This window comes from Podarcis erhardii, assembly GCF_964252035.2.
Source record: "Podarcis erhardii genome assembly, chromosome: 5".
Lineage (NCBI taxonomy): Eukaryota > Metazoa > Chordata > Lepidosauria > Squamata > Lacertidae > Podarcis > Podarcis erhardii.
Genome location: NC_138509.1, coordinates 96,301,237 through 96,321,434, shown reverse-complemented (window position 1 = coordinate 96,321,434; position 20,198 = coordinate 96,301,237). Strand labels below are relative to the sequence as shown.

The 20,198-nt window shown below is 44.4% G+C and overlaps 1 long non-coding RNA gene across 2 annotated transcripts; it reads left to right on the top strand.

Annotated features, from left to right (window-relative positions):
- Positions 1-24: 24 nt before the first annotated feature.
- Positions 25-10,007, top strand: LOC309342372. Of its 2 annotated transcripts, XR_014156736.1 has the most exons (3): positions 25-160; positions 9,699-9,755; positions 9,862-10,007. It is a non-coding gene; the product is annotated as an uncharacterized lncRNA (long non-coding RNA). The 2 variants fall into 2 exon arrangements; XR_014156737.1 differs by lacking the exon at positions 25-160 and having other exon boundaries at positions 9,572-9,755.
- The last annotated feature ends 10,191 nt before the right edge of the window (positions 10,008-20,198 follow it).

The following is a 20,198-nucleotide window of genomic DNA, read 5'->3' as shown; positions in this document are numbered from 1 at the left end:
CGCTCCCGGCCGGCTTCGCTGAGGCTCGTGTGCGTGACATCCGGTCATGTGACCGGCAAGCGGCTTTTGGGACTATGGTTTTCGACGAGCGTCTAGGGGGCGGCGCTCTACATTTAGGCATCTCTATGGTGGAAGCGCGGACTCGGCTTTGAATCCAGAGGTAGGAAAAGGAGGGAGGAGCGCCTTTCGTTTTCCGCATGGGCATTTCCTGGTTCACATCGAAAAGCAGTTTTGTTTTTAACGTCCTCAGGGAGAGAGAGAGATGAGGAATCAGTGGGAAATCTGAGGTCTTGACGTGGTGTGAGGGGGCACCAGCATATGTCACCTGAGGGTCTTCTCCATGCACCCCCTCAGAGGGAGCTGGGGAGAGCGGGGCTTTCTCAGTGGTGGCTCCCCTTTATGGAATTCACCTGTGTGGTTGTGTGTAAAACCTGTGCATTTTAGGTTGTTTTATCCTAGTTTTCAGTGTTTGTTCCCCCCCCCAGTGGCTTAGGGTTTCATTTTTTTTAAAGTGACCCAGAATGCTAATACAGTGGTACCTCGGGTTAAGTACTTAATTCGTTCTGGAGGTCCGTTCTTAACCTGAAACTGTTCTTAACCTGAAGCACCACTTTAGCTAATGGGGCCTCCTGCTGCTGCTGCGCCGCCGGAACACGATTTCTGTTCTCATCCCGAAGCAAAGTTCTTAACCCAAGGTACTATTTCTGAGTTAGCGGAGTCTGTAACCTGAAGCGTCTGTAACCTGAAGCTTATGTAACCCAAGGTCCCACTGTACACAATAACAATTCTGTGACAATTCCAATTTCGGCTGGTTGGTGGCACTCGAAAGAGAGTGACTTGCAATAGTCATAGACTATTTTCTGATGCTTGGATACCTGGCCAGTGTACACATTCATGGCAGGGGAGTGGCTAATCCATGTGCTGTCATGGCCCCTATGGCAGCAGGGCATAGCTGGTGGGCATGACCCCATGTATTTGCACAGTGCAGTTTTCTGACCAAACAGGCGCATCATACAAAAAATGTGTTCTGTCAAGGAAATGACTTCTTTACAGTGAAATATGAAATTAATATTCAGGGCAGCAGCTGAAGAAGGAGCAAAAAGGGTTTCCTCCTGTGTGTGTTTCTTTGTGGCTGATTAGCTGCTCTCCCTGTGCAAAGGTCAGAGGGGGCAGGGTTTCTGCTGAGGTAGGTGATTAGCTGTGGGAGGAGCTTATCAGAGCTTGCAGGCCAGCGGCGTTTGATCCATCTTTTAGATTTAGGGGAGCTAGTCTCAAATGTTTGTTGGGGGAGATCTAGGGGTTTTTTGGGGGGGGGAGTTATTTGTCCTGTCTGCACACTTCTTATGATGGAGGACCGCTGTAGCCACCCCCAACAACACGTTCTCAAGATGGAGAGTGAGGGAACAGCTGCAGTCGCCTGCGGTTCCTGCACAATGTTTGCCATCTTGCCAAAGGTTGCAGGCAGCTTTACCTGCAGCAATTGCATGTTGATTGCCCTCTTAAAAGACAAAGTCCAGCAACTGGAGGAACGTGTAGCTACGCTACAAAGAATTAGAGAGCTGGAGCTCTTCTTGGAAGCAACAGAGCACACTGTCTCCACCAAGGAGGAGACAGGGGACTCCCCTGAGAAGGAGGCTAGTTCACCAACACAAGAGCCAGATATATGGAGAAACGTGACTCAAAGAAGTAGGAAGCCCAGGGTTCGCTCTGATTGTTTAGAAATACACAATCGCTTTGAGGTCCTCTCCCCTAGCATGGAAGACGAAGAGCAGACTCCATTTGAGGATCTCTCCCTCATTACAGTCGATCAGGTATATGAAGACGAGCAGCAAAGTCAGTCCTCAGGGAACGTGCAGGCGACCTTGGAACGGACAGCTCACGGAAGAACCCCGACCAAACCTAAAAGGAGGCGTGTAGTGGTGATAGGGGATTCCCTACTGAGGGGAACAGAAGCAGTGATCTGTGGGCCTGACAAGATGTCTCGGGAAGTGTGCTGTCTCCCCGGGGCTAAGATCCAAGATGTAACTGAACGACTGCAAGGAATCATAAAACCCACTGACAAATACCCCTTCCTCTTGGTTCATGTGGGAACCAATGACACTGCAAGCAATAGCCTCCAGAAGATCAAAAGAGACTATGAGGCTCTGGGCAGGAAATTGAAGCAATTAAATGCACAAATTGTCATCTCATCTGTCCTCCCAGTTGAACGACGTGGCCCAGGGAGAGAGAGAAAAATAGTGGAAGTGAACAGCTGGCTTCGCAAATGATGTAAACAGGAACGGTTTGGATTCTTAGATCACGGACTGCAGTTTCTTGAAGATGGACTTCTGGCAAGCGATGGGCTGCACCTCACAACGGTTGGGCGGAATGTTTTTGCCAAAAATCTCAGAAACCTCATCAGGAGGGCTTTAAACTGACTAATGTGGGGGAAGGAGACAGTGCTCCTGAAGGTAGGAGTCTATCAATTGATGAAGATGATCTTCCAAATGTCATAGACCGAATGGAGCAAACAGCACGCAGACCTAGTGATGGGAGGAAAAAATCCTTAAATAAGAGACACGGGGGAATGATTAATGGACTTCAATGTCTGTACACTAATGCGCAAAGCATGGGTAATAAACAAGATGAGCTCTTGGTACAGCAAACTAAATATGACATAATAGGCATCACTGAAACCTGGTGGGATAAGTCCCACGACTGGAATGTAATAATGGAGGGATACAATCTATTTCAGAGAAACAGACCAGACAAGAAAGGAGGAGGAGTGGCGTTATATGTCAGGGATGTGTATACCTGTGAAGAGATCCAAGATTTAGAACCTCAAAACTTCCGGTCGGCGCCAGCGTTTAATGGCTGCTCTTGCCTCGAGCTCCGAGGCAGGACTGCTCCGCGAGTTCGGGTCTGACCCGCTACGGCAAGCGGGGGACTCCTAAAATCACAGGCGCAGAAGCCTGTGGGCAAGGAGACTCGGTGGGCACCTTTTGCGCCCCCCGGCACTGTGAAGGAGCCTTTTTAAAGGCTCCGGAGCGGCATCGGGAGTAAGCGTGGTGCTGAGAGTCGCTACCCAGCCCGTGGAGTGAAGCCGCGTCGCCATGAACGGAGAGCGCCGATTCCTTCCTGAAATTGAGAATTGACAGCAACACCCGTGAGTAAGATTGAGGGACTGAACGGGACATTAGATTTGGAGATTTAACTGAAAACGGGAAAGGCATAAAATAAGGAAGTCTGCCTCCCCGAACTGCATGACTAACAAAGCAACGAAAAGAGTAAGCTGCATTTGAAAGAAAAAACAATTGTGGATTTACAGAGTGAACTCTTGACTTTTTATTCATTGCTCTATGTTCTGCCTGCTTTTTTTGTTATTCTTTTCCTTTTGGATACAATTGAATGCTCCCTCTAGAGGGTCTAAAGAGAAACTGTAACATTGAGAAAGAAACAGTGGGATTTTCCACTTGTAAGTCTTTCCTGTGAGAACGACCTTGAGGACATGAGCGGCCCAGATGAGATAGTAACCAGACTTAAAACAAAGCAAGCACAGCAGAAGAAAAGGGGCTCAATATCAGGCACAACACCAGCTGCACAGGAAAAGACAGCAACAGCATCTATGGATCCTATGACACAGGCATTGCTTAAAATAAATCAATCTTTGGAAGCTCTGACAAAGCAGTCCACAGAAAATTCTAAAAAATTGACAGAACTGACAACAAGACTGGACTTGAACACGGCAAGTGTATCATCTAACACAGATTCTATAAATAGATTAATCCAAGAAAGTTCTGAAACACGAAAAATTGCGGAAAGTGCAAAAAATACTGCAGAAGAGAAGGGAAAAGTTTGAGCCGATCAGAAAAAAAGTAAATGAACATGATGCAGCCTTGTCCTTACTGGAACTACAGAGAAAGGAGAAAAATTTGAAATTAAGACTGGTACCCGAGAGTGAGGGGGACAACCTTGTGGAATTCCTTAGAAACAACTTAGAAATGGACGGAAAGATTATCCACAAACCTAATGAGATAAGTAATTGTTTTCAAAGTTTTTTTAGGAAACTGTATGCACAAGGGCCAGTCAATGAACAAGAAATTGAAGAATTTATCAGAAAATATGGTCTACCAAAAATTTCAGAACAAAGTAAAATGATCTTGAATGAAAAAATAACAGACCAAGAAATAGAGGGTGCCATTCAGAACATGCAACTGGGAAAATCACCAGGACCAGATGGACTGACTGCTAGATACTACAAAACGTTGAAGGAATGGTTAATACAACCATTGAAGGAAGTTTGCAATGAAATTATGGAGGGGAAAAAGGCACCTGAATCGTGGAAAGAGGCTTTCATCTCACTTATACCGAAAACAGAGACTGAAAAGAACCAGGTTAAAAACTACCGCCCTATATCTTTACTTAATGTGGATTACAAAATTTTTGCAGACATTTTGGCAAAAAGACTGAAGAGAGTGTTGATAGGGGAGATTCATAAGGACCAAACTGGCTTTCTCCCAGGGAGACATATGTCAGACAACGTGAGGAACATTACAGACATTTTGGAGTTGTTAGAAGTTGACATTAACAGAAAGGCGGTTTTGATTTTTGTGGACGCGGAGAAAGCTTTTGACAATATTTGCTGGAGCTTTATGAAGAAGAATCTCCAGGGGATGGGGGTAGGCCAAGGTTTTGAAAACGGTATAGGTGCAATATATTCCAAACAAAAAGCAAAGCTAATTGTAAACAATGTGGTAACGGAAGAAATATCTATAGAAAAAGGTACACGACAGGGGTGCCCAATATCTCCTTTGTTTTTTATATCGGTCCTGGAGGTTTTGTTAAACATGATTAGAAGGGACCAGTTGGTTAAAGGAGTTCAGGTCGGAGTTAGACACTACAAACTAAGAGCATTCGCAGATGACCTAGTATTGACTTTACAACAGCCAGACACTAGTACCAAAAGAGTATTAGAGCTAATCGAGACTTTTGGTCAAGTAGCAGGATTTAAACTTAACAAACAGAAAACGAAAGTGTTGGGGGAAAAATTAACTATGGAGGAAAGAGAGAGATTTCAGAATGAAACAGGCTTGGAAATAACGAAAAAAGTGAAATACCTGGGGGTAAACTTAACATCTAAGAACGTGAATTTATTTAAAGACAATTATGAAAAATGCTGGTCAGAAGTAAAGAAAGATTTAGAAATATGGTCAAGACTGAGACTTTCCTTGTTAGGCCGAATTGCTACTATAAAGATGAATGTATTGCCTAGAATGTTGTTTTTATTTCAAAACTTACAAATATTGGACAAGATGGACTGTTTCAAGAAGTGGCAGAAAAATATATCAAAATTTGTCTGGCAGGGCAAAAAGCCCAGAATAAAATTTAAGATTTTAACTGATGCAAAAGACAGAGGGGGGTTTGCCCTGCCGGACTTAAGACTCTATTATGAATCGGCAGCTTTCTGCTGGTTGAAAGACTGGCTACTTCTTGAAAACACAGACATTTTGGATCTGGAAGGGTATGACAATAGTTTTGGTTGGCATGCATATCTATGGTATAACAAGGCAAAGGTATATAAGAGTTTTAAAAACCATATTGTCAGAAAAGCATTATATAATGTTTGGATTAGATATAAGGATCTGTTGGAAAGTAAAACTCCCAGGTGGTTGTCACCAATGGAAGCTAAGGCAGTGAAAAAACTTAATATGGACTCTAAATGGCCAAAATATTGTGAAATTCTAGAACAAGATGGTGAAAAGGTTAAATTTCAGAGTTATGAGAAATTAAAGTCCAAAGTTCGAGATTGGTTGCACTACCATCAGATAAACGAGACATTTAAGCAGGACAGGAAAATTGGATTTCAGAAGGAGAGGTCAAAATTAGAAACAGAATTGTTAGAACCCAATACAAAAAATTTGTCAAGAATGTATAACTTGCTGTTGAAGTGGAATACACAGGATGAAATGGTGAAATCAGCTATGATTAAATGGGCACAAGACATCGGTCATGACATTATGTTTGCTGACTGGGAACAGTTATGGACCACCGGTGTTAAATTTACGGCATGTAATGCCTTAAAAGAAAACATAATGAAAATGATCTATAGGTGGTACATGACCCCAGTCAAGCTTGCAAAAATTTACCATTTGCCCAATAACAAATGTTGGAAATGCAATGAGACTGAAGGCACTTTTTATCACCTTTGGTGGACCTGCCCGAGGGTTAAAGCCTTTTGGGAAATGATCTATAATGAAATTAAGAAAGTCCTTAAGTGGACCTTCCCTAAGAAACCTGAGGCTTTTCTCCTTGGTATGGTTGGCCAATTGGTGTCAAAAAAGGATAGGACCTTTTTTATGTATGCTACTACAGCAGCAAGAATTCTACTGGCAAAGTATTGGAAGATGCAAGAACTACCTACTCTGGAAGAATGGCAGACAAAGGTGATTGACTTTATGGGACTGGCAGAGATGACCGGCAGAATCCGCGACCAGGGGAAAGAGACAGTGGAAGAAGACTGGAAGAAATTTAAAATGTATCTTAAAAACTGTTGTAAAATTGAGGAGTGTTAAGATGTCAAGGGGTAAGAAAAAGAGAATTACAGCTGTAACTAAAAAATTAAAGAAAACTTAATGAAAGGGAACTAAAGGGATTAATGGATTAAAGGGTTGCTAAAAAAAAAATTGTAAAATAAGGATGCACCGAAAGGGAGGTATGGGGAAGTCGGAGGGAAGAAGGTATATGAAAATAAGATTGTGAAATTATATGTGTTTGTTTTTGATTTGGTTTGTTTGTATTATGTGTTGTGTTTGGCTTTTTGTTTATGTGTTTAAAAAAAAAATCTGAATAAAAAATATTAAAAAAAAAAAAAAGATTTAGAACCTCAAAGCCAAAGTGAGAGCATTTGGGTCAAAATTAAGGGAGAGAAGAATAACAGGGACCTCATTGTGGGAGTTTACTATAGATCCCCAAGCCAAACGGAGGACATAGATGATGCCTTCCTGGAACAGATGGCCAAGCATGCAAAAGGAAGGGAGATAGTAGTAATGGGGGACTTCAATTACCCGGATATTTGCTGGATGTCAAACTCAGCCAAGAGCATAAGGTCAAACAGATTCCTCACTGGCCTTGCAGACAACTTCATTGTCCAGAAAGTGGGAGAAGCAACAAGAGGAACAGCCATTTTAGATCTGGTCCTAACCAATGTTGATGACCTGGTTAGTGGGGTAGAAGTGGAAGGATCATTAGGCGCGAGTGATCATGCTCTTCTGAAGTTTACTATACAGCGGAAAGGAGCAGCCAAGCATACTAGGACTCAATTTCTTGACTTTAAGAAAGCCGACTTCATAAAACTTAGGGAAGTGCTGGGTGAGATCCCATGGACAGTAATACTAAAAGGAAAGGGAGTTCATGATGGCTGGGAGTTTGTTAAGAGGGAGATAGTAAAAGCACAACTTCAGGCAATACCAATGAGACGGAAACATGGAAGGTGCCTAAAGAAGCCAGGGTGGCTATCTAAAGAACTTTTAACTGAGTTCAGATTAAAAAAGGATGTGTACAAAAAATGGAAAAGGGGGGAAACCACCAAAGAGGAATTCAAACAAATAGCCAGCACGTGTAGACACAAAGTCAGAAAAGCTAAAGCACAGAATGAACTCAGGCTTGCTAGAGAGGTTAAAAGCAACAAAAAAGGCTTTTATGGGTATGTTCGTAGCAGAAGGAAGAACAAAGAAACAGTGGGGTCACTCAGAGGAGAAGATGGTGAAATGCAAGCAGGGGATACAGAAAGGGCCGAACTCCTCAATGCCTTCTTTGCCTCAGTCTTCTCCGATAAAGAAAACAATGCCCGACCTGAAGAATTTGGAGCAAATGATTCAGCAGAGGAAACACAGCCCAGAATAACTAAGGAGATAGTACAAGAATACTTGGCTAGTTTAGATGTATTCAAGTCTCCAGGGCCAGATGAACTGCATCCAAGAGTATTAAAAGAACTGGCAGATGTGATCTCAGAACCACTGGCACTCATCTTTGAGAATTCCTGGAGAACAGGCGAAGTCCCGGCAGACTGGAGGAGGGCAAATGTTGTCCATTTTCAAAAAGGGGAAAAGAGAGGACCCAAATAATTACCGCCCAGTCAGTCTGACATCAATACCAGGGAAGATTCTGGAGCAGATCATTAAGCAAACAGTCTGTGAGCACCTAGAAAGGAATACTGTGATCACCAATAGTCAGCATGGATTTCTGAAAAATAAGTCATGTCAGACTAACCTGATCTCGTTTTTTGACAGAATTACAAGCCTGGTAGATGAAGGGAACGCAGTGGATGTAGCCTACCTTGATTTCAGCAAGGCATTTGACAAGGTGCCCCATGATATTCTTGTAAAGAAGCTGGTAAAATGCGGACTTGACTATGCTACCACTCAGTGGATTTGTAACTGGCTGACTGACCGAACCCAAAGGGTGCTCATCAATGGTTCCTCTTCATCCTGGAGAAGAGTGACTAGTGGGGTGCCACAGGGTTCTGTCTTGGGCCCGGTCTTATTCAACATCTTTATCAACGACTTGGATGATGGACTCAAGGGCATCCTGATCAAATTTGCAGATGACACCAAACCGGGAGGGGTGGCTAACACCCCAGAGGACAGGATCACACTTCAAAATGACCTTGACAGATTAGAGAACTGGGCCAAAACAAACAAGATGAATTTTAACAGGGAGAAATGTAAAGTATTGCACCTGGGCAAAAAAAATGAGAGGCACAAATACAAGATGGGTGACACCTGGCTTGAGAGCAGTACATGTGAAAAGGATCTAGGAGTCTTGGTTGACCACAAACTTGACATGAGCCAACAGTGTGACGCGGCAGCTAAAAAAGCCAATGCAATTCTGGGCTGCATCAATAGGAGTATTGCATCTAGATCAAGGGAAGTAATAGTGCCACTGTATTCTGCTCTGGTCAGACCTCACCTGGAGTACTGTGTCCAGTTCTGGGCACCACAGTTCAAGAAGGATACTGACAAACTGGAACGTGTCCAGAGGAGGGCAACCAAAATAGTCAAAGGCCTGGAAACGATGCCTTATGAGGAACGGCTAAGGGAGCTGGGCATGTTTAGCCTGGAGAAGAGGAGGTTAAGGGGTGATATGATAGCCATGTTCAAATATATAAAAGGATGTCACATAGAGGAGGGAGAAAGGTTATTTTCTGCTGCTCCAGAGAAGCGGACACGGAGCAATGGTTCCAAACTACAAGAAAGAAGATTCCACCTAAACATTAGGAAGAACTTCCTGACAGTGAGAGCTGTTCGACAGTGGAATTTGCTGCCAAGGAGTGTGGTGGAGTCTCCTTCTTTGGAGGTCTTTAAGCAGAGGCTTGACGACCATATGTCAGGAGCACTCTGATGGTGTTTCCTGCTTGGCAGGGGGTTGGACTTGATGGCCCTTGTGGTCTCTTCCAACTCTATGATTCTATGATTCTATAAAGGGGTCGCAGCCTCGTAGGGAGGACCGAAACCCTCGGAAGAGCACCATTGGTTAGGCTCCGCTCCGGTCGGGAAATGAGAAATACCAACACCAGGATTCAGGAAAGCAAAATCTGATCTTTATTGAAAGAAGGGGGGGGGGACAGTTGCAACAGGGTCCCCCCTCAGGTAACAAGGACGGAGTGAAAACCTCGAACAAAAGAGCTGCCTTGGTTTTTATACCTTTTGGTTTCCATACAGATCTATGACAAAGAACAGCGGAGGTGGCAGGAAGTGTGAAGAGAGGATTAACATAAGGTAAGTAGGAGTTTGTAAGATCTTGGGAGGTGTCAATTTTGCTGGAGGGCTGAAATAATATGTGTTGAACTTTCTATTTATCTTGGATCTGGCTTTTTATCTACAGGAAAAACCAGTTATGCAGATCGTGAGGCTGGATGTTCCGGAAATAGTTTCAATGTTAGTATGAAATCCTGTTCTGCATAGCTATCAATTCAGGTGTGATAATCTCATGTTTGCATACTTATTGGAAAATAAAACTAAGAGTTTGTATTTGTGTGTATTCATGGTATTATTTGCAGACCCAGTAGGTGGCAGTGTGGGTATAAATAACTTGTTGTTTTATTGATGACTCTCAGGGGTCCCTTCCAATTCTACAGTTCTAGGATCCTATGATTCTGCATGGTCAACATTCCAGGGACAGGATCCATCTTGGACATAATAACATAGGAAGAGCTTCCTGGATCAGGCCAATGGCCCATCTAGTCCAGCATGCTGTTCTTGCAGTCAGCGGCGTAGCATGGGTTGTCAGCACCCGGGGAAAGGCAAGTAATTTGCGCCCCCTAACCCGGGGAAAGGCAAGTAATTTGCGCCCCCTAACCCGGGGCAAGGCAAGTAATTTGCGCCCCTAACCCCTAACCTGCCGCCGCTGCCAGCTTCTTCTTGCTGCTGCCTGGGCTGGGGTATTTACGGTAAGGTAGCCACGGCAGCGGCAGCGGGTCCGTGTCAGGTGATCTGAGGCAAGTTGCCACTGGCGTTGCCGCCCAAACGACGCCACTTGCCCAGAGGAGGAGGGCAGAGAGGCAAGGAAAATGCAACATGGCCCAGCAGCTGCAGTGGCGGCGGGGCTGTGAGGAGGGGCTGCCTGGCGCGCCCTCCGCGGCCCTGACGCGCGGGGACCCTGAGCGCTGAGAGCCGCTGCCTGCCAGACGCCTTCAGCCCGGACGAGCGCACAGCTCGTCGGTTCAGCGAGACATGGGGCTCTGCTACAGCCTGCGCCCGAGGCTCTTTGGCGACTCCGGAGGCGGCGAGCGCGCCCCCCCAGATGTTGCGCCCGGTGCGGCCGGCCCCCCCTGCACCCCCCACGCTACGCCACTGCTTGCAGTGGCCAAGCAGATGCCTGTGGGAAGCCAGCAAGCAGAACATGAGCACAAGAGCCCTCTTCGCTCCTGTGGTTTCCATCAACTTGCATTCAGCAGCAAACTGTGGAGGCAGAGCAGAGCCAACATGGCTAGAGTGTCCATCGATAGCCCTCTCCTCCATGAATTTGTCCCATCCTCTTTATAAGCTGTTCAGGTTAGGGGCTGTTGTTTTGCAGGCTCCTGTGCACAGCGGAAGGATGAGCAGTACGTGCCACATACTTTACATTACTTTATTTACACTTCAAAGCTGATAGATTACATACATGCATCTTGCTTCTGCGAGAGCAGAGAAGCAACCTCTCTCTTCGGAAACACAGGGAGAACTGTGAAAAACAGGAAACCAGTGTACATCACATCCAGTCTCCCTTTCCCGTGGGAAAGCCCAACAGTACGCTGACTGTGGAATGTAAACACCTGTCTCGTGACAAGCACTTCGCTGCACAGTGAAGGAATCAGAAACCAACATCCTCCCCCTTTCTGTGAACATCACTGGGCAGCGTGTTCGTACAATATCAGTACAAACCCAACTTCTGTACATAGGTACAGTGTTGATCCCTTGATACAATCTTGGACAATACATCAGCAGGAATTTCATTACCTGGCATATAGGACACCGTTACGAGTCCCTTCTGAATACGTTCTCTAGCATGTTGCAACTTCAATTACAAGTGCTTCGTGCTTTGCTTATAACCTTCAGAATTCAGCAAAGCCAAACATGCTTTGTTGTCCTGGTAACCCTGGATTGGACATTTGACAGGAATTTTCATGTCTTTGCACAATTGTAACAACCATTCACAATCTTTAAGTGAATAAGACAGTGCATTCAGTTCAGCTTCACAAGTACTTAAGCTAACTGTTGTTTGCTTCTTGCATGACCAATCAAATAGACCCTGATTGTACATATAGCAAACTCCAGATGTGCTTTTCCTGTCTGTAGTGTCACTTCCAAAACTTGCATCTGCAAATATCTCAAGACCACCAGACTTCTGATTGTTAAATCTCAGTCTGTAATGCATAGTGCCTTTCAAATACTGCGCTATGCGTTTCAGAGCTTTCCAGTCCTTAACAGTAGGATTGTTGACTTGTCTGCTTAGCAAATTACAGCTAACAGCAATGTCTGGTCTTGAACATCTGGCAATGAAGTTTAGCTTGCCTAGCACACTTCTGTACAATGTAGTGTCAGAAAATGCTTCTTCAGTGTCATCTACCTGATAACCTGTTGTCATCGGTGTGTCTACAGGGTTAGCATCCATCAGGTTTAGTTTGCTTAACACATCAGCAATTTTCCGTGACTGGTGTACTAGAATGTTACCATCTTGATCTCTCTCTATTTCCAGAGATAGGTAGTTGTTTACCTCACCAAGATCTTTCATGTCAAAGTGCTCTTTCAGTTGAGCTAGGGCGTTATTGTACATTGTGATATCTTCCCAAAAGAATAAAATATCATCAACATAAAACAAACAATACAGTTTCTTTTGCCCCTCCTCTTTGACAAATACACATGGATCAGCTTTCCCTTGCTGAAAACCTAGAGAAAATAATACTTCAGTGAGTTTTGTGTGCCAACACCGTGCACTTTGTTTGAGACCATAAAGGGACTTCTTCAGAGCACAAACATATCCCTGTTTTACCTGTACGCCATCAGGTGGAAGCATATAAAGTGATTCACCTAGAGATCCGTACAGAAAAGCTGTATTCACATCGTGGTGACCAACGTGTAGATTCTCCTCTGCAGCTAGCTTGAGCATAAGCCTAATGCTCTCATACCTCACGGTGGGTGAGTAGGTCTCGTGATAGTCTTCACCTGGTACTTGTGCAAAACCTCTGGCTACCAATCTGGCCTTGTGTCTGACTATCTTGCCATTTTGATCAGTCTTCGCTTTGAAGACCCATTTGCTTCCAAGCAGTTTCATTCCTGGAACTACTGGAACAAGCTCCCATGTTTTGTTCCTCTCTAAGGAATCAAGCTCAGCCTTCATGGCATTTAACCATGGCTCAGCTTCCTTTGAATCCAAATCCTGGATTTCTTGGAAACTTGAAGGTTCAAATACCTTCTTGGAGCTTTTAACATCTGTTATTGCTATCTTAGCAAACTCATCAGCAAATCTCTTTGGAGGTCTGCCTTTTGTGGCTCTTTGTGACCTGCGAATTAGCCTTAAGTCTTCAACACTCTCCTCTTCCTTCTTAGGAGAAAAATGACCTATTGTGAACAATGGTTCTTCCAATTCTTAATCAGAGCTTTCAGAGGGTCGCATAGAGGCTTTCGCACTCTTGAAATCCTCTGAATCACCCAATTCAGCTTCAGACTCAGAATCAGAACCTTCATCAGTGGGTGTGGGTTGTTGTGGCTGCTTTTGCTGTTGTCCATCCTCAGTCTCATCACTGTCATCAGGATAAAATTGGAAAATTCCCACATTCTCCCCCCACTTGGCATTGTACTCAACACTTCTTGTGAGCTTAATTGTCTTAGAGTCAGTCATCATTATTCTGTAAGAACCTTTCTGGTAACCTAGAAAGATACCATGCAATCCACGCTTGTCTAACTTGGAGCTTTGTGGTGTGTGAACCCACATGTCAGAACCAAAAATTTTCATGTGTTTGATGTATGGCTTTTTGCCAAACATCTTCTCATACGGGGTACAACCAATCGCTGAAGATAACCTCCGATTATAACTGTAAGTAAAACACGAGAGAGCTTCGGCCCAATAACTCTCTGGAAGATTTGCATCATGTAGCAAGGTTTTTAACCCTTGAAGCAATGTTTGATTTGCCCTCTCACAAAGTCCATTCTGCCATGGTGAGCGAGGACTAGACAAATCGTTTTGAATTCCTTTCTCAGTCAGAAAAGCTTCAAACTGCTGAGAAGTGAATTCTCCCCCGCGATCACTGAAAAAAGTCTTTATCTTCTTACCATGCACATTTTCCAACCAAGCACAGAATTCCTTGAACCTTGGAAAAGCCTCTGATTTCTGCTTGAGATTGTACACATAAATATACCTGGAAAATGCATCAATGAGAACCATGAAGTACCTATTTCCACCCAAAGAGGGCGCTAGTGGTCCAACCAAATCAGCATGAACAACCTGGTATGGTTCTGTAGCTTGCCTACTAGACACCTAACCTTTTGCAGCCATTTTCACCTTGTTTGCTGCGCATGCCTTGTACTTCATGTGGTACCTGCAGGGTTTAATAGTCATACCTTCAACCAAGGCAGGCATTTTAGATACTGCCTCAGAATGCAAATGACCAAATTTTCTGTGAAAATCGTGAATACATTCTGCATGCAAACTTTTGTTAGTACCTGCAATGCAACAAGTTTCATCCTGCACAACATCATCAAAATACAAAACAAACAACATATTCAGCATCAACATATTCAGCATGCAATACATAATCATTTTTCTTTGTGATGATGCACTTTTTGTTCTTAAAGGAAACAATTTTCCGTTCATTCAGCTGTCCAACACTGAGTAGATTATATTTGGCATCTGGTACGTAAAGTACATCTTTTATCAATAAGTCCAAACTGTGAAGAACAACAGTTCCGTAGCCTTTACTGGGGATTGTGTGGTCATCCGCCTGGTGAATCGCACCTTCCTGCGGTGTAAAAGACACAAACAGTCGCTTATCGTTGCACATGTGGTGGGTCGCTGCTGAATCAACAACGAAGAAAGATCTAGACGTCTTCTGGACCTTTGCAACCTTTGGAGTGAAGCGTGAGACCATTGCCTTGTGCTGCGTTGTCCTGGACACCGGACCTTTGCCTTTGCTCTGGCCTCTTCCACGCGATGAGCTTTCGCTGCGCTGCTCTGTCTTGGCCCTGGGATATTTGCATTCCCTCTTCATATGGCCTAGACGTCCACACGAGTAGCATTTCACTGCCTTCAAAGCTTTGGCGCCATCTGGTGGTTCCACTGCACTCTGGGATGATGTCTGTGAAGACTCCCCCTTACCCATGCAGCTAGCACCCCGGCGGTATGCTTCATTCTGAATCATGGCAGTAACTTGGGCTACTGTGAGCTGAGCAGTGTCATGAACAGCAATCTGAGTGCCAACAGACTCCCCATTTGCATTAGCCAGCCTTCTGCAGCTAGCCATCATGACTCTGGCATTAGCCTTCTGCTGCATTAAATAAGCTGCGTCTCTGCTGCTTCAAATCAAGCTGCTTTATACAAGCTGCGTCTGTGTACAGCTGCAGCTGCTTCATTCCAAAAGCAAGTTCAAAAGTACTTTCGATTTTCCAAGCCTCCCCCAAGCCTAGGAGCTTGTGCCTTGAGCCTTTGCCTGTGCCGTGGCAAACGGCTTTTAAAAGTTCAAAGTCCAGCCATAAAGCCATTAATTAGGAGCTGGCAGGCTGCCCGTAGCATTAGCACATACCTCTCATCAATCAACTTGATGCGCAGAGCGATCCGTCCCTCTGTTCCTCTGCATTCTTTTGCCGGCATTCTGAAGTCCATCCGTCAGTTTGACTGCGTTTTTCTGGGCCCGATAACCATAAATGTTGTTTTGCAGGCTCCTGTGCACAGCGGAAGGATGAGCAGTACATGCCACATACTTTACATTACTTTATTTACACTTCAAAGCTGATAGATTACATACATGCATCTTGCTTCTGCGAGAGCAGAGAAGCAACCTCTCTCTTCGGAAACACAGAGAGAACTGTGAAAAACAGGAAACCAGTGTACGTCACATCCAGTCTCCCTTTCCCGTGGGAAAGCCCAACAGTACGCTGACTGTGGAATGTAAACACCTGTCTCGTGACAAGCACTTCGCTGCACAGTGAAGGAAGCAGAAACCAACAGGGGCCACCACTGCTTCCTGTGGAAGCAAGTTCCATCGTGCTGCGTGAAGAAGGACTGTCATTTATCTCTCCTAAATCATCCAACATTCAGCTTCACTTGTTATGAGAGAGGGAGAAAATCTTCTCTCTATCCGCTTTCTCTAGGCCAGGCACAATTTTTTTATATAAAAAAAATTATTCATTTTTCTTTTTCATTCATTATATACATCTCAAATTCTTAACATTTACTACATATTCCTCCCTCCCTCCCCTCCAAGGCTTCCCCCAGCTTCCGCTTCTGCTTTGTTTCTATTTTCACCCAATTTGCTATCTCTTAACAGAAAAAGTTATTAATAACATAACTTCAAGCCTAAAGACAGAAAAATAACAGTAAATACACCATCCTATTTCACTATCTTCTAAACATTTCCTAATGCTAATAATGTGAATGTTTATTTAAATCCTGCCACCAAGTCTATTGACTGTGTTTCTGCAAATATAATATGAATGGTTCCCAATCTTTTTCAAAGTCTCTGTTGTCTTTCTCTCTTAATCTGTCTGTCATTTTTGGTATTTCTCCAGTCTTCCAATTTTGTGCAATCAACATTCTTGCTGCTGTAGTGGCATACATAAACAAAGTCCTCGTTTCCTTTGGTATGTCTAGACCTAAAATACCTAACGAAAAGGCTTCTGGTTTTTTTACATGCCAGGCACAATTTTATAAGCTTCTTTTGTGTCGCCTCTTACACACCTTTTATCTGAACCAGAGTTTCCCCACACTTGGGTCTCCAGCTCTTTTTGGACTACAATTCCCATCATCCCTGACCATTGTTCCTGCTAGTGAGGGGTGATGGGAGTTGTAGTCCAAAAACAGATGGAGACCTAAGTTTGGGAAACCCTGATCTAAACCCGAAAGTCCCAAATGCTACAACCTGTCTTCATAGGGGAGTCACTCCACCCCTTTGTTGTTGTTTTTTAAAGATATTTATTAAGATTTTATATAATAAAACAAACATACAACAAAACAAAAAGAAAAAATACATCACAAAGAAACAGAAAAAACAATAAGAACATAAACAAGAAAAAATCCATTTTTTAACTTAATATCTATGTAACCCTCTTTCTTGACTTCCTCGCATCTCCCTTTTTTGTGTTCCCCTTTACACAATCAAGTTCAGCAAATTCTAACCCTCTTTCAAACCTCATTTAAAATTATATATTTCAACCTATTATATCTCCAATTTTTCTTCTCTTTTCAAAATCAATTTTTACCTATTCTTTATAACTTAATCCCTTGTGCCAATTTGTTTAAGTTCGACATAATATTACTCTGGTCTTTCCCCCCTTTTCTTTTTAAAATTTTTTTGCATACTCCTTTTAACTATATCACTGATGCCATATTCTCTTTAAATCCAACATCATTTTAACATTCAAACATTTTACAATGTTTCTGCAGATAGTCTTTGAACTTTTTCCAATCCTCTTCCATCGACTCTTCTCCCAGGTCACTCCACCCCTTTGATGACCGACCAGAACCTTCCCCAGAATCCAACCCTGACTCTTGATCATTGGCCCCACTCCTCCAGCTCAGCCATTCCTTAAGACCCTGATTTCTCCTCTCTGGTCCTGCTTCCGCCCTCTCCCAGGTCATCTAACTCCTGGATCTGCCCATCCCCACCACGACATCTCCATGGGGCTCATGGCGCGCATTGTCCCTCAGCCATCCCGATGGACCAGCCTCCACTAAAGAACAGGGATCTTCTAATAAATCTCAGCACCCTTGACAAACGACAGTAACCAGGATTTTTTGGCAGAAGCCACAACTGTTTAAAGTGGTATCTGTCAGGGAGGGAGCTGTGGTGATCACACAGGGTCCCCGGACGTTTCACCATCTATTGATCCCTGTATCACCACTTTATTTCTCGCTGCCACCAACCAGGCCCTACCTAGTACAATACTGAGTCCAGTCAGGGTTAAATTGGAACATAACGTCTCTTTATTTATTGCAGTTTAACAAGCGTGTGGTTTCATAAACGGTATCGGTCAATTACATTCATGGGGTGCCTATCCAGACCTATAACTTCCGCTACCTGCTCTCTCTCACTAAACCACCTCTCAGATATTTACTTGTCTTCCTAGCTCCTAACTGTTCCTGACTCAGCTTATTTTGCTACACTAACTCAACCTGGGACGCAGGTGGCGCTGTGGGTTAAACCACAGAGCCTAGGACTTGCCGATCAGAAGGTCGGCGGTTCGAATCCCTGTGATGGGGTGAGCTCCCATTGCTTGGCCCCTGTTCCTGCCAACCTAGCAGTTCGAAAGCACATCAAAGTGTAAGTAGAGAAATAGGTACCGCTCCGGCGGGAAGGTAAACAGCGTTTCCGTGCGCTGCTCTGGTTCGCCAGAAGCGGCTTAGTCATGCTGGCCACATGACCTGGAAGCTGTACGCCAGCTCCCTCGGCCAGTAAAGTGAGATGAGCGCCACAACCCCAGAGTCGGTCACAACTGGACCTAATGGTCAGGGGTCCCTTTACCTTTACCTAAGTCAACCTACCCACAGATTCTATCCCAATTCACTCCAACCCAACTCCCAACGAACTCCTCCTCTCCGCCCCTCCCAGAGCTGGTTTTATAGTCCCTCTGACTCCACCCCCTGGGTTCTGATTGGGTAACCTGTTTAACTATTTCACCTCCCGCACTTGCATATGTTAACGTCACAGGAGCCGACACACAATGTGTAATCTGTTACGAAAAAGGACCAATGCAGCAGCGAGCTGCAGCTGGCTGGAATTGCCAAACAGGATGTTGATGTTTGTGACTGTACCGTGGGAACGAAGGGACAGTCTATTCACTGTACTGAGCACTGGATGTTAGCTCAGAGTGTCATCTGATCTGTACTGGAAGTACAGGGGTGGAGTTTTATCTCTCTGCTGTTGGTGTTTGGAGAGTGCAGACGTGTTTCTCTGTACTGCTGCATAGACAGAAATAAAGGCATGCAAATCCATTTCTGTCTGTCTCTTTCCCCCTCCTGGGGAAGACAGGGAGGAGGGAAGAGTGGTGTGTTCTTCTCACATTTGAGGAGGATCGCCGATAGAGACTTCGCCTGTCTCCTGCCGGGAGTCGCAGACAGGGAGGTCAACAAGTAATCTAAGCCGGGTGCCCAGAGAGTGGCAAATTCCTCTGACAGGCTAAAGATTACAACATAATCAACTTGGGGAATTTTTTTACCACAGGATGTGGTGAGGTCAGTACTTTAGATTTACAAGGGGTTCTGAGAGATGATTGGGAGATATGGTTTGTCACTATTAATGGACAGCTAAATAGAAACTTAACCCCAAAAGTTAGGACCAAGATTCAAATCTTGACTGGGTAACTTTGCTCACTAGTAACCTTGAACCATGAGGACGAGATGGTTGGACAGTGTTCTCAAAGCTACCAGCATGAGTTTGACCAAACTGTGGGAGGCAGTGGAAGACAGAAGTGCCTGGGCCAAGTGAGGCTGCTGATCCCTTATTTTGGCTGCTGATCCCTTATTTTTGAGGCTGCTGATCCCTTATTTTCAAATCTGAAAGTTGACAGCTATGGTGCTGGGGCACCTGCCTGTTTCCTCTTCTTCATCATCCTCCTCCTCCTCGCTCTCAGCCTCCAGTACTTCCCAGCTCCTCCCCTCCTCTGGGGTGTGTCCGGTTTCCCACCACCAGGAGCCAGGATCCAAATCCCCCTGTGGTTTCCCTGGGGGGCCCTTGGCCAGGTGTCCTCCACCATTCCTCCACATCTAGCCTGTCCCTGACAGTGCGATACTGCTTTTAAAAATGTAATGCAGATGGGGCCTATGATAAGTCATTCGGGGGCAAGGCATATTATTATAGGAATGTCACAAATGGGTATGTGAACCTATTAACGGGGGTCCTTGGGTAAAAGAATACCCACCTGGATGAAATTAGGAATATTTGTTTCTTTATTCAATTTATAATACATTGCATGGCAAGTCCCCCCCCCCAGTGGAAATAATGACACATGACACAATTATTAAGGTTAATGGGCTAAAAAAGGCCACAACTTTATTGGTTACAGGTGATGAGCGGTATTGGCTTAGCCCTTGGTCCTAACCGACTATATCCAACTTCAGCCCGTCCGCTTGACATCCAGGAAGGGTTAACCACCATTATAATAAATAATAATACATTTTTATTTATACCCTGCCCTTCCTGGTTCAGGAAACTGGGCTCAGGGCGACTAACAACAAATTTAAAACACTTAATTGATGCTACACAGGTTACATACGCTTCAGGTTACAGACTCCGCTAACCCAGAAATAGTACCTCGGGTTAAGAACTTTGCTTCAGGATGCGAACAGAAATGGTGCTCCAACGGTGCGGCAGCAGCCGGAGGCCCCATTAGCTAAAGTGGTGGTTCAGGTTAAGAACAGTTTCAGGTTAAGTACGGACCTCCGGAACGAATTAAGTACTTAACCTGAGGTACCACTGCACCAAGAAAACAGCATAAAATATGGTATAAAGCGTAAATAACAATAAAATCAAA